This window comes from Pteropus medius, unplaced genomic scaffold (assembly GCF_902729225.1).
Source record: "Pteropus medius unplaced genomic scaffold, Ma_sr-lr_union100, whole genome shotgun sequence".
NCBI lineage: Eukaryota > Metazoa > Chordata > Mammalia > Chiroptera > Pteropodidae > Pteropus > Pteropus medius.
In genome coordinates, this window is record NW_024340696.1 from 4,824,218 (window position 1) to 4,836,818 (window position 12,601).

Here is a 12,601-nt window from a genome sequence, read left to right on the forward strand (position 1 = left end):
ACGAGAAATGATGGTACTGGGCAAGGTAGGGACAGTAGGAGAATTACAAATCGAGCATTATGTCAAGTTTGATGCGGCTTGGCCTTTTGTATATTGAAGGCGAAATTCTAAAGTGCATTCTCCAAACTTTAAGATCAGCATTGTACCCTGATGCAGTCAACCCCACATTATTTCTCTATACAATAACAAAAATTGTAGAATTCATAAGCACATGAGCTGAGGTTGCAATCAAAAGAAAAAAATCTAAAACAGAAATAAAGCATTCCATACTGAGAATGCTAAGCCCAAAGTCAACAAAACTGCGAAAGGCAAAGAATAATTTAAAAACAGTTTGAGCCTTAGGAGAAATGTATTGCTTTACATACTCAAAACTGAACTAATTATCTTATAAATAACCAAGCATGTAAACACAAGCAGTGATCAACTTAGGCCAATAATAGAGCAGTTTAAACAATTATATTAAAGCAAGAAATACACCTATAGGTTTGTTTTCCAAAGGTACACATCTGAACTTTTCTCCTAGGCTTCTAGTAATACATTTTTTACTTAGTGAGATTTTCATACCGTGTAGAATCTATTGTGTTCTTCTCCATCAAGTCTGCTAATTTTGGACTGTTGATAATTTGCATATTATTTTGCTGACGGCTTGGAAATTCTGCATGTGTGGTTGATACAGGATTCTAATAATTGCTCCCTCTTAGCATAGCACTGGCTTCAACTGTGAATAAATCGCCATTACTTAGAAGTGGGTCAACAATGGGCAGGAAATGAGACATTTCTAAATTGTCGCTACCCAATTAAAATTAGATTTGCATATTTTTCCCACCATTATTAAGAAGTAATATTTTTTATAAGCTCTTTCAGCTATAGGAAAATTAAAGCACAAAAAGGTTTGGTCCTTACTTTCAAAATGTGTTGGTTTTGATTATATACTGTAATTAGTGGGAAACAAGAAATTGAAATTATTGATACCAAAATTTCAACGTGCTGACACTTGAAATATTTATAATTATATTTTGATTGGTATTTATATCATTCAGAACAATACAGCCTAAAAAAGAAAATAGAGGAAATATTACTCCCTGTAGAATTGCAAAATACCATTTAAGAAAATGAGAGGATAAAAGTAAAAATAACAGAAAAGGACAAAACATTTTGCCAGATAATGGATGAAAGTACTTACTGAGGAAGAAGTTAAATTGTGAACTTAAGCAAGGAGCTAGCAGCATCTGGTCTAGATTACTGAGGTTAGAGGCTGAAATTCTATTCTGTAAGACATCTTTGCTTATTTTATCACATGGACTTATTTCTTAACCATGTGATCTTCAATTTCCTTTTCTCTAAAATGCAGGATAAAAACCCTACTCATTGACATTTATAAAAGTAAATGAACTATGCAAAATTGTTATAGAAAACTAGACAGTACTAAGCTCATAAGGTTGTAACATTCAGGTTAAGGGAAAACTGAAGTTGAAAAGACTTTATGTTTGGCCCCTTTCTATTATCTGAGTTGTCATCCTTTGGAAATGACAGAGGTGAGAAGTTGCATAACAAAGAATAAGGGTTAGCATAGAAACAAAGAACTGGAGCAAGAGGTGATCAAGAGAAATAAAAATGCCATCAGAATTCCTGAACTACTGAGAGCAAGAGAGTAAGAGCTGCAATGGGATGGGAATCTGACCCTATTTTTGAGCCATTATTACTCTATTATGTCAAAGGTGTTAAGTACTTTTAGGCAGCAATCACTTAGGCCAACTTCTGAAAATACATAAGCCTCTATCATGCTGCCAAATATTTAAACAACTAATCAGATATACCAGATGAAAATAGTGGTTTCAGTAAGCAAACTGCTCACATATTTATAGAAGCACTTCTCATCTGACTACTGTTCATGGTTTTAAAGAAATGTCTTCCATTATCCAAGCATAAGGGAGAATGTTTGAGTATGTTTCACACAGAAGAATCAACAGCTCTGTGAAATTCTCATGCTACCTGTATGTTTATTAATATTGCTGTTAGTCTACTTAAGAATAAGCATACTTAACATTAGTATACATTTAAGAGTGCGTAAAGACCTTTCTCAACTTTCATCTTGTCCGCAAGGTAGGTTTTGCTATCCTCATTTTACATGTAAGGCATGGTGAGATGACAGGTCCAAGGGTTATCAGGTAAAAATGTAAAACCAGGATTCACACATGGACCTTTTTACTTATATTAGTCTACAAACATTTTTTTACCACTCGATTTCATTTTTCCTTTGATTAATGATAAATTTCTGGTTTCTACCAAAGTTGGTGCTGCAATTTTTCTGAAATTATGGTTCATAAGGAGTCAACTTGATATTGGGGGAGATAGAGTGATAACTTCAGAAAACCTTGTGAGTTAAAATTCCAAATACCAGTAAAACATATTATTTTTTCCTAAAAGGCAGTGAATTCTAACAGACAAGAAAAGTGAAACTACATACAATAAAAAAAGAGTTAACTTTATAGAGGAAAAAGAAGTTCATTGGATATGGATATTGAATGTTTCTTTAGACTGATCCCAGTCTGCCTTGCTGGGTATATGATTCAAATTCATTACAAGTTGAAAACAGTACATGTAATAAGTTGTATTCTCTACAACTTCTACATGATGTCACTAAACTCATGTTTGGATACTGATATATTTTTTAATAATTTCATTCCCTCATCGTATCTTCTGAATAAAAGAATATTTATTTTTATATTTTATCAAAATCTGTATCTTGTTCTTTCTGTTGAGTCCCTAAATCAAGTCTTTCTCTAGTGTATTTTTCTACTTTGCCTAAAAAATAAAAAAGTAAATAAATAAGTAAAACAATTGAGTGACATATAAACATTATATCATATTTATTTGCCCAATATATTTGCTAATTTCTTGGCTTAATCCAAAGAGAATATCCCACAGAATCCAAGGAAATAAATTGCATTGTACACTCACAGTGAATGATATTGCATCTACCATTATACTATCATGAGAAATAGTTTCACCATCCTAAAAATCTCTTATTTCCACCTATTTTTCCCTTCTTTCCTACCTCCTGATGTTTTTAGTGTCTCCAAGTTTTACCTTTTCTAGAATGTCATATATTTGGAAACCATACAGTATGTAGCCTTTTCAGATTGATTTCTTTTACTTAGCAATGTACAAGTTAGGTTCTTCCATGTTTTTTCACAGTTTGATCACTCGTTCTTTTCATTATTAAATAATATTCCATTGTATGGATGTTCTGTAGTTTGTCTATCCATAACACTTTAATATTCTATTCTTTAACATGGCACAAATTTGCATTTATTCAGACATTCTATAACTGCCCAGGGCAATAGTTTGTATTCTCAGTGAAATGTCTTGGATATTCTTTTTAAGAAATATTCACTGCTAAGGACTTCATATGTTTTATCTTGTGAAGGGTGTTTTTAAATGTTTATTCCAATTTTACTGAAAAATGGTTGACATACTTCACTGTATAAGTTTAAAGTGTATAGCAAGATGGTTTGAATGATGAATCGACATTATGAAATGATTACCATAATAGGTTCAGCTAACGTCCATCTGCTCATATAGACACAGTAAAAAGAATAAAAAAGGAAAAGAAAATTCTTGTGATGAGAACTCTTAGGATTCACTGTCTTAACAACTTTCTTTTATATTATCCAGTAATGTTAGCTGTAGTCATCAGGTTGTACACTATATCCCTAGTATTATTTATACTATAAATGGAAGTTTATACCTTTTGTCTACCTTCTTCAAATCTCCCCTCCTCCACCCTTCAGCTCTGGTAACCACAAGTCTGATCTCTTTTCCTGTGAAGTTTTTCTTTTTTTTACTTTTTTCAGATTTCATATATATGTGAGATCATAAAGTATTTGTTTTTCTTTGTCTGACTTATTTTACTTAGCATAATGCCTTCAAGGTGCATCCATGTTGTTGCAAATGGTAGGATTTTCTTATTTTTTATAGCTGAATAATATTCCATTATACATATATATGTGTATGTGTGTATATATGTGTGTATATATATGTGTGTATATGTATATATGTGTGTATATGTGTCTGTGTGTGTGTGTATGTGTGTGTGTGTGTGTGTGTGTGTGTGTGTGTGTGTGTGTGTATATATATATGTCTCACAACTTCTTTATTCATCTATCTATGAACACTCTTGTTTTCATGTCTTGTCTATTGTAAATAATGCTGCCATGAACATGGGAATACATACATTTTTCTGTATGTTGTTGTTGTTGATGTTGTTGTTTCCTTTGGATATATTTCCAGAAGTAGAATTGCTGTCATATGATAGTTCTATTTTTAATTTTTTGAGGATCTTCTATACTATTTCCATATTGGCTAACCCAATTTACAACCCCACCAATAGTGCACAGGGGTTCACTTTTTTCCACATCCATGCTGGCATTTGTTACCTCTTGTCTTTTTGATAATGGCTATTCTAACAGATATGAGGTGATATCTCATTGTTGTTTTAATTTGCATTTCCCTAATGATGAACGATGTTGAGCATCTTTTCATGTATCTATTTATCTTTCATATATATTCTTTAGAGAAATGTCTGTTCAGGTCCTTTGCCCATCTTTTTAATTGTTTTTTGTTTGTTCGTTTTGCTATTGAATGAATTCTTTTTGGATAGTAACCTCTTACCAGATATGTGCTCATAGGTTATCTTTTTAGTTTGCTGATGGTTTCTTTTGCTTTGCAGAAGTTTTTTAGTTTGACGTAGTGCGAATTTGGTGATTAAAACTTTTCTTAGCAATTGTTTTCTTACACAATAAGGTCTGCGATGAAGGTTTAAAAAATATATATATACTGTAAGAAAATCTAGGAAAATAATCTTAGCAAAGATAAAAATAAATCCTAGCCAGAAAGGAAGAAAGGAAGAAAAAAAAATTTAAGTAAAATATAATTTCTAATATTATTGAAGTAGATATAAATGAAGCATATATCTTGTAAACAAAAATGAGGCTACTCCTAGATTGTCATTTTGTGATGCATACTTTTCCCAGAATATACACACACAGAAAAACACTTTCCTAAAAGGAGCAGTGGTAAATATTTTTCTCTTTTATCATCTTTCAAAGACATTTTATAGTGATCTGATTACCAGAGGAAGGCCATCTGAAAACTGAAGTAAATAGAACAGTAAATATAAGAGCTTGTTTGACATAAATTTTTTTAACTATGGAACAATGATATCAAGTTTAGTTTAGTTACTCTTGAATTAAAACTGAAATATTTTTCCTATAAAAATTGTGAAATAAATTTTTTGGCAGAGTAATGATTAACACTGTAGCACTCTTTGGGGGCTACAAGCTTCTTTTGCTGTAGTTTGGAATGCCACCCATAAAATCACTTTCAATGCATTCTATCACCATCAAATTACTAGGCAGATGGAGCTACAAAGAGAGAAGAGTTAAACCCTATCTCTTAATAAGAGGATTGTCAAATAATTTTCTTCTATCTTAATTTACCATATCATATATCATAATAACTTTTACATTTAACAGTGTAGTATATTTTAATTGTGTCCCAAAGCATTCCTACTGTGATCTGTTTTGAAAATAACCTATCATTTCCCAAGAAAGAAATGAATCAGGGAGAAAACCTTAATGTCAGTGAAAGTAATAGAAAACAGCAATAACGATCACAAAATCTTGGCACAAAGTATTGAATACTGCCTAGAAACCAAACCTTTGAAGAAAACAGGCACAGAAGAATGATAAATACCCTGTCAATCATGTCTTGAAGGGGAAAAGAAGCAAAAGCAAGCAGAGGCTCATATACCAAGTTGTTTATATTCCTGTTCCTTTCACTATACATTGGATTAGAACACAATGTCTGGACATATTGGTTTTCAAAATTTTAGTGTCATACATCCAGTGATGGAATGAAAAAGAGTTTATGTAGTGCCTGGAAAAAATAATATGCCAGTGTAGTTGGTAATGACAAACTACCTCGCCATCCTTCTCATACAGTAATTACAGATTTGTGTGGCAGTATTTCAAAATTGTGGATGGATTCAGAAACATAAGACACTGTGTCTCCTTTAAAGCAATAAATTAATGAGTAAGAGAAAGATGGAGTACCTAGACTGTCTTCTAGTTAGACTGCCTAACTAATCACTTTGAGTAAATTCCAAAAAGAATACTCATATGACTACTTTAAACTATCTCAATGCCTATCTCCAAAAATACAAAGAAAAAAAGTGAGAAAGTGTATGGAAGAAAAGCCTGATATAGGACCAGACACAAAATAAGTGATGTCAGTGGGAGCTGTTGCCTTGGAACATCTTTGAAAAGTCACTGATTTTAGGTATTGAAACCAAACTCTTATTGAGTGAGACATCTGTATTATATTATGGAAATGCTTTGCCACACTATGTAGATCAACATAGTCATAGTCAAGAGCGTCATAGTTTTATAACTTCTAAAACCACATGATCAAATTATCCTCATTAAAATAGCAAAAACAGATTTTTTTTTTTTTCCTGATGTTGACTAATGAAAGAAACCAGACAGCCACCAAGCATTTACTGGGTAAAGTAGTAAAGATAGCAGCTAGCACTATTATTAACACTATGATTCCAAAAGAACTATAGGGTACAGCTCATGCTTACAAAGATTTCACAGTCTATTAGGAAGGAAAATATTTATAAGAGGAATCCTTAAAGATCAATTAGAATACCTGAAAAACACAGAATCTTGGAGTAAGAGAACACTTCAGTCATTCAACAATGTACTTCAGTCATTCAACAAGCATTTGGGAAGTGGAGATACATATTCAGAGAGACAATGGTTATGAAGAAAGACAAAATACTCTCATGGCTATTTTCACATTTCTGCAAAGTCTGGGCTTAATGAGTGAATAGCAAACATGCTTTGGAAGGTAGAGATAATATATCATTCTAGAGGGATTTAAATTCATACCTCTCCTGGAGCATTTGCTTACTTCCAGAGTAGAAATGTTTTTCTTCACAGAGATGTTTATATTCCAAGGCAAAGATGTATCTTCTTTCTCTGGAAGAGAGGAGGGAAAGATGTGCCAGTGCCCTATATAAGCTGCTGAGTTTTATACTTTAGGAGTCTCTCTCCTCCTATGGTACATCTGGCCCTCACTGGGTCACCCTGTAGGGAATTGGGAATGGGAGAATGACACAGGGCACAACAAGCTCTGTGATTAAATGATCTGTTCTTTGATCCAGAGGTCTTTTGAATGTATATACAGGCATATATGGCATAGTATGCATGCATATGTGCCACATACATACATCACACACATACACACAGACTACACACTATGGCAGGCTAACTTATTGAAAGTAGGATAATATATTTGAATCTTCACAGTTTCAAACTTACCAAGTTACCTTCCCCAAAGAGCTTACTGTTTGGTGGGGTTTACGTACATGTGAATATCAAAGTAGCTAAAAGATTCATCAACATTTGCTATGAATTCTGATAAGTACCTTGGCAGAAATAAATACTGTACAGAAAGATAGGTAACACACTAATAATTCCAGGAGTAATGAAATTTCTTGTTTTTGTCAGTTTATTTCCTGAAGATTAAAAAATAAATAAGAGTAAAAAGCAATAAAAAGGAAAGAAGGCTTTCCTAATAAAATGAAATTGCATGGATAAAAGTAGAGAGAGAATGATTATATAATTCATTCAGATAACACTAGATTATTAATTTTCTTCTCCTGTGGCCTGTGCATTAGAGAGATACTTATCTTCAGTTGTCTAAATGGAGTCAGATTGCATCACAAGGGAAAGAAAGCATGCTATTTTCCGCTGATGTTTGCTTAGAAGAGAAGGTTTTAGAAAAGAGAGCAAAAGGAATTTTGTTTTTTTCTAAATGATTTCCCACACAACTTACTTGAGTAAACGGCTTCATATATATTTGAGACAAATGAGGGAGGAAAAAGCACATTTTGCTATCATTGTATATCTTATCGTGACCTTCTAGGAAAAAAAAGGTAGATGAAGAATCCTGGCTTTTATCTCGGCAAATATTCCTAGTTTCATCCAAACTTAATAGAATACTCTTGTGTAGCTTAGTTCTACAACAATCTATCCACTAAAGGAGATAACCATGGCTCCTCCCTCTTGAGATTTGTTGTGAAGATTAAAGTTATGCCTGCTACAAGATGAGTATGAGCTATTAAAGATGCCGAGCATATAGTAGATGCTCACGAAGGTATGGGAGGCCATTATTTTAATTGTTACTTTCCCTTGGAAGTTATTTCCAGATTCTACCTTCCAAACTCTGTTACTTCCTCTTTTCTGTATTCTGTTTCCCAGATGTTCCTCCCTAGATGTTAGCATTATCTATCCTTTGTTCTATGTATAACAGAGTATCAATTCCCTAACTGGACATGATTTCAGCCTGGGTAAAAAATAATACTGTTTCTCTCCTTCCACCCTAACACATTTCCACTAAAAATAAAACAAAATTTGAAATTTATTTTAATGAAAGTTATCTAAATTACTATTAAATCAATTTTGTCAATTTATACAGCCAAGTTACAGAATGCTAGTTAAAAAAAAAAATGAGTTATTTTACTCATTTTCCATGTTTGCATCTTGGTATATATGTAATTCTCTACTTTACTTGAGCAGAGCATTAAAATGACAATAAACACATTTATTTATAATACTTAGAATTTTTTATTCAATAATGACTCATTGAATACTTACTAGGTCCCAGATATTATTCTAGGTATGTGACAGATTAACATACAAGTTAGACAAGGTCCCTGTGTGTGGAGTTTCCTTCTGTACTGAAAAAAAAGTATAATAAACAAGTAAACTAATATTCAGCACTGATAGGTGCCATAAAGGAAATATCAGTAACTTAGAGATGACAGCTGGAGGTGGAAGAGGATAGAGTGGACTTCTTTAGATGGGGCATTCAGAAATTCTCCATGTCTGCATATGTCCTTGACATAACAAACTGGGCACATAGTAGTTCTGACAAAAGGAAGAGTAAGGAGAATGAGAACACCTTGAGATGGAGGAGTCGTTGACATGTTTGAGGAGGAGAAGGAATGTCAGTGGGAGGGTTGGAGAGCGGGTGGTTAGTAAAGTAGTAGAGATGAAGAGATCAAGGCAGGCAGAGTTTAGACCGTAGAGCACATGGTAATGCAATATTACACTGTAGAAATTTTACACATATATATTGAAATTTTACACATATATATTAAACTAAAACAGAAAAAAGAAAGACACACATACACACACACACAAAGAGAGAATAGAAAGAAGCAACTACACCATTGGGACAACTAGTAGCATTTCAACATATATTCTTCCAGTCTCCATCTATGAATATTATTGTGTTTATGTCTTCTCTAATTCAAATTCTTTCTTTTTCTGCCTCTTTCCCCATATGTACTTTGGGATCATAAGTTCCCCAATTGTTTTCTCTCACATCCTAATTTTTCAATGCCTCTACATTTTGCCTGTATATGAGACACAGAACTTCATGACTCTCCCTTAGAATCCCCTAGTTTAAAGCTCTAAATATAGAGTACCAGCCATGTGCCAGGCTTAGGCTAAGTTGTCTGAGCTATATAAATATCTGAGATACCATCGTTGCCCTCAGAAGCTGATTTCTAGTTATATATCTCTTCCTTTTAGGCATAGCTCTTACTTCAGACTCTACCAATGTTGGCATGAGCCAATGGCTTGGGCTTCACATATTCCCTTATTTCAGCCTAAGAGACAGGCTCAGATGATATTGGCTTTATCAGATCATTAAGGACTTTAATTATATCATCAGGGTTTTTGAGGGAGAAAACTCCAGATAAGCATGGATTTTATCCTTATGTGGCATTCAAATAAAATATTAAAACTATTATAAAATGATGGGTGTTATAATCTGTCATTTATTTTACAGTTAATTTTGGACCCGTTTATAAAGAGTATTTACTCTTTTAAGAAACAGTTACTACAGACAGTTACTATAGAGCCACAACAGTTGAATATAATGTGCTTTTTATGTATTTGAACTTTTGGGACTATATACTCTGCAGATTCTGACAATTTTGATGTTATAGAAAGAGTATAGCATTAAACTTCCTTTTCAATTGAAGGTCGTTTACCCCTGCATTCCATCTTCACTTTCAACATTATAAGACTTTCCAAGTAATAAAAAGTGAAATGACAGAATCATAAATTTTAAGATGTAGAAAGGCTCTTAAAGGTCATATTGCCCTACATTTTATGTGTTGGGTGAATATCTTCTATATCATAAAAATTCAACATAGTCGACTGGATGTTGACAAAAACTTTCAATCTTACAACTTGTGATAGAAAAGTAAGGCATTAGAAAGACAACTTCTCTGAGAACTGTTAAATTATTTTAGTGTGGTCCTCATTTCCATCTTGTCAGATTACTATAAATACAGGAAAATTAACTTTGTTCTGAAATTTCTTGGTAATGCAATCTAACATGAACAAAATGGAATAAAGTAACTATAATTTATAGTCATTTCTTTGGGGCTATAGAAAGATAACATTCCCTCAAATCTTAAAAACAAAATGACAGATATAATATTATTCTCTACCAGGTAAGTTGCAAGATCAGTACATAATTGGGCAACTGCTAATCTACTTTCTGACTCTATAGATTTGCTTGTTTTAGACATTTCATAGAAACGAATCATATAATTTATGGTCCTTTGTGACTAGCTGTTTTCACTTAGCATAATGTTTTGAAGGATTATCCTTGTTGTATCATATACAAGTATTTTATTTATTTTCATTGTCAGATGACATCACACTGTATGGTTAAACCACATTTTGTTTATTGATTTATCAGTTGATAGACAATTGGATTGTTTTCCTTTTTTGGTTACTATGCATAATGTTGTTAAGAACATTTGTGTACACATTTTTGCATGGACATATGTCTTCATTTATTTTGGATATGTATCTAGGCACTGCTGGGTCCTAAAGTAAGTCTATGTTTAAGCATTTGAGAAACTGTCAAATCGTTTTCCAAAACTCCTGTATTATTTTACATTCTTTCCAGCAAAGTATGAGAAGCTTCCACTTTTTCCACATCTTCACCAACAATTATTATTTTATATATTTTAAATGCTGTAACTTCAAAGACAAGTTTTGGGACTAAATTCATACTTATTATGATTTGATTCACAAAAGTTGATTTTAGCAAGAACAATCACAAGTAATTCTGATTGTGTGTGTGTTTCAATCTAGACATAAAGACAAAACAAGTCAACAAGGAGCCATAATCCCATCTCCTAGAAAAACTTCGAGGTTGTTGGTGATTTGAACATTTAAAGAAAATTAAAAATTACGTTATGAAAAGTAAGCAAGTCTACGGCAATGCCACCCCGAACAAGCCCGATTCCGTCTGATCTCAGAAGCTAAGCAGGGTCGGGCCTGGTTAGTACTTGGATGGGAGACCACCTAGGAGATCAGGCGCTGTAGGTGTAAAAAATAAAAAAATAAAAAAATAAGGGATTGTAAACTGATAAGGTCCTTGTAATTTGTGAGGTCAACCAAGGGTTGCCTCGCCTAAAAAGAAAAAAAAAAAAAGCCCTCCTATAAAATATTAGTACTTTTATCTCAGAAACAATCCCAATAAACAGTTATTGTTTCTTGCTTTCAGAAGTATTCTGGTGTACATACAACATACATATATAACACACTGCCAGACACATATCTACATTTTTCTCTTTTGTACAAAATATATCATTGAATAGGGAAGTAGTGATAGTTCTATGTCTCTTTCTTAAACGGAAACAGTAAGATAAAATGTCAAATAGAATAAAGGCTTTATTAAAATTAATATGGGAACAAGAAGGATTTACAATTTTCATTTAACCACTTCCTAAAATGATGGATTAAATCAGGGGTGAGAAATTTACCTTCTGCTTTGATCTTTATTTCTACACTTTGTTATTTTCAAGCTCTAGCTGATTGGCACATTGTTCTAAAAATACTTTACATGGATTAAACAGCTGTCATACAAAAAATGTATTTCCATAATTTGAGTGAATTAAAGGCTTATGCAATCAACCAAGAAACACAGAAAAATAGCAATGGTAAACATATAAATGCATACCTGGGGAATCACGGGAACTCAACTTGGGCATTCCTGTAACGTGTGTAAGCCTAATAGGTCCCTTTTCCTCCCTGGTCCTTAATTTCTTCACCTTATGAGAAACAGCTAATATTCATAACTCTTTCCCATCCTCATTATGACTCTCACAATGAGAAAAGGATATTCAATAATACTAGATTCAGACACAGAGAACTGCTCTGGAATACACACCAGCCCTACTGCCACCATTTCCACCACCATCATCTTTTAAATATAAATGAAATGTAAGAAGATACTGCATTTGAAGATTTCTTTTTCCTCCTAGGGTTGGCAGTTTTAAAAGAAGATTTCCACTATGAAATCGACTTTAATCCTGCTGACAACTTGTGTGCTATTTTCTCCGTATTTTTAATGTAGAGGGGAAAACCAACCCATTAAGACCCATGGCAATAAAGATGGTGGCGTTGGCATTCAAATGTGTGTCTGTCTGACTCTGGTC

At 33.1% G+C, this 12,601-nt stretch overlaps 1 pseudogene; it reads left to right on the top strand.

Moving 5' to 3' along the window:
* The first annotated feature begins 11,371 nt into the window (after positions 1–11,371).
* On the top strand, positions 11,372–11,489 carry LOC120609730 (uncharacterized; annotated as a pseudogene).
* The last annotated feature ends 1,112 nt before the right edge of the window (positions 11,490–12,601 follow it).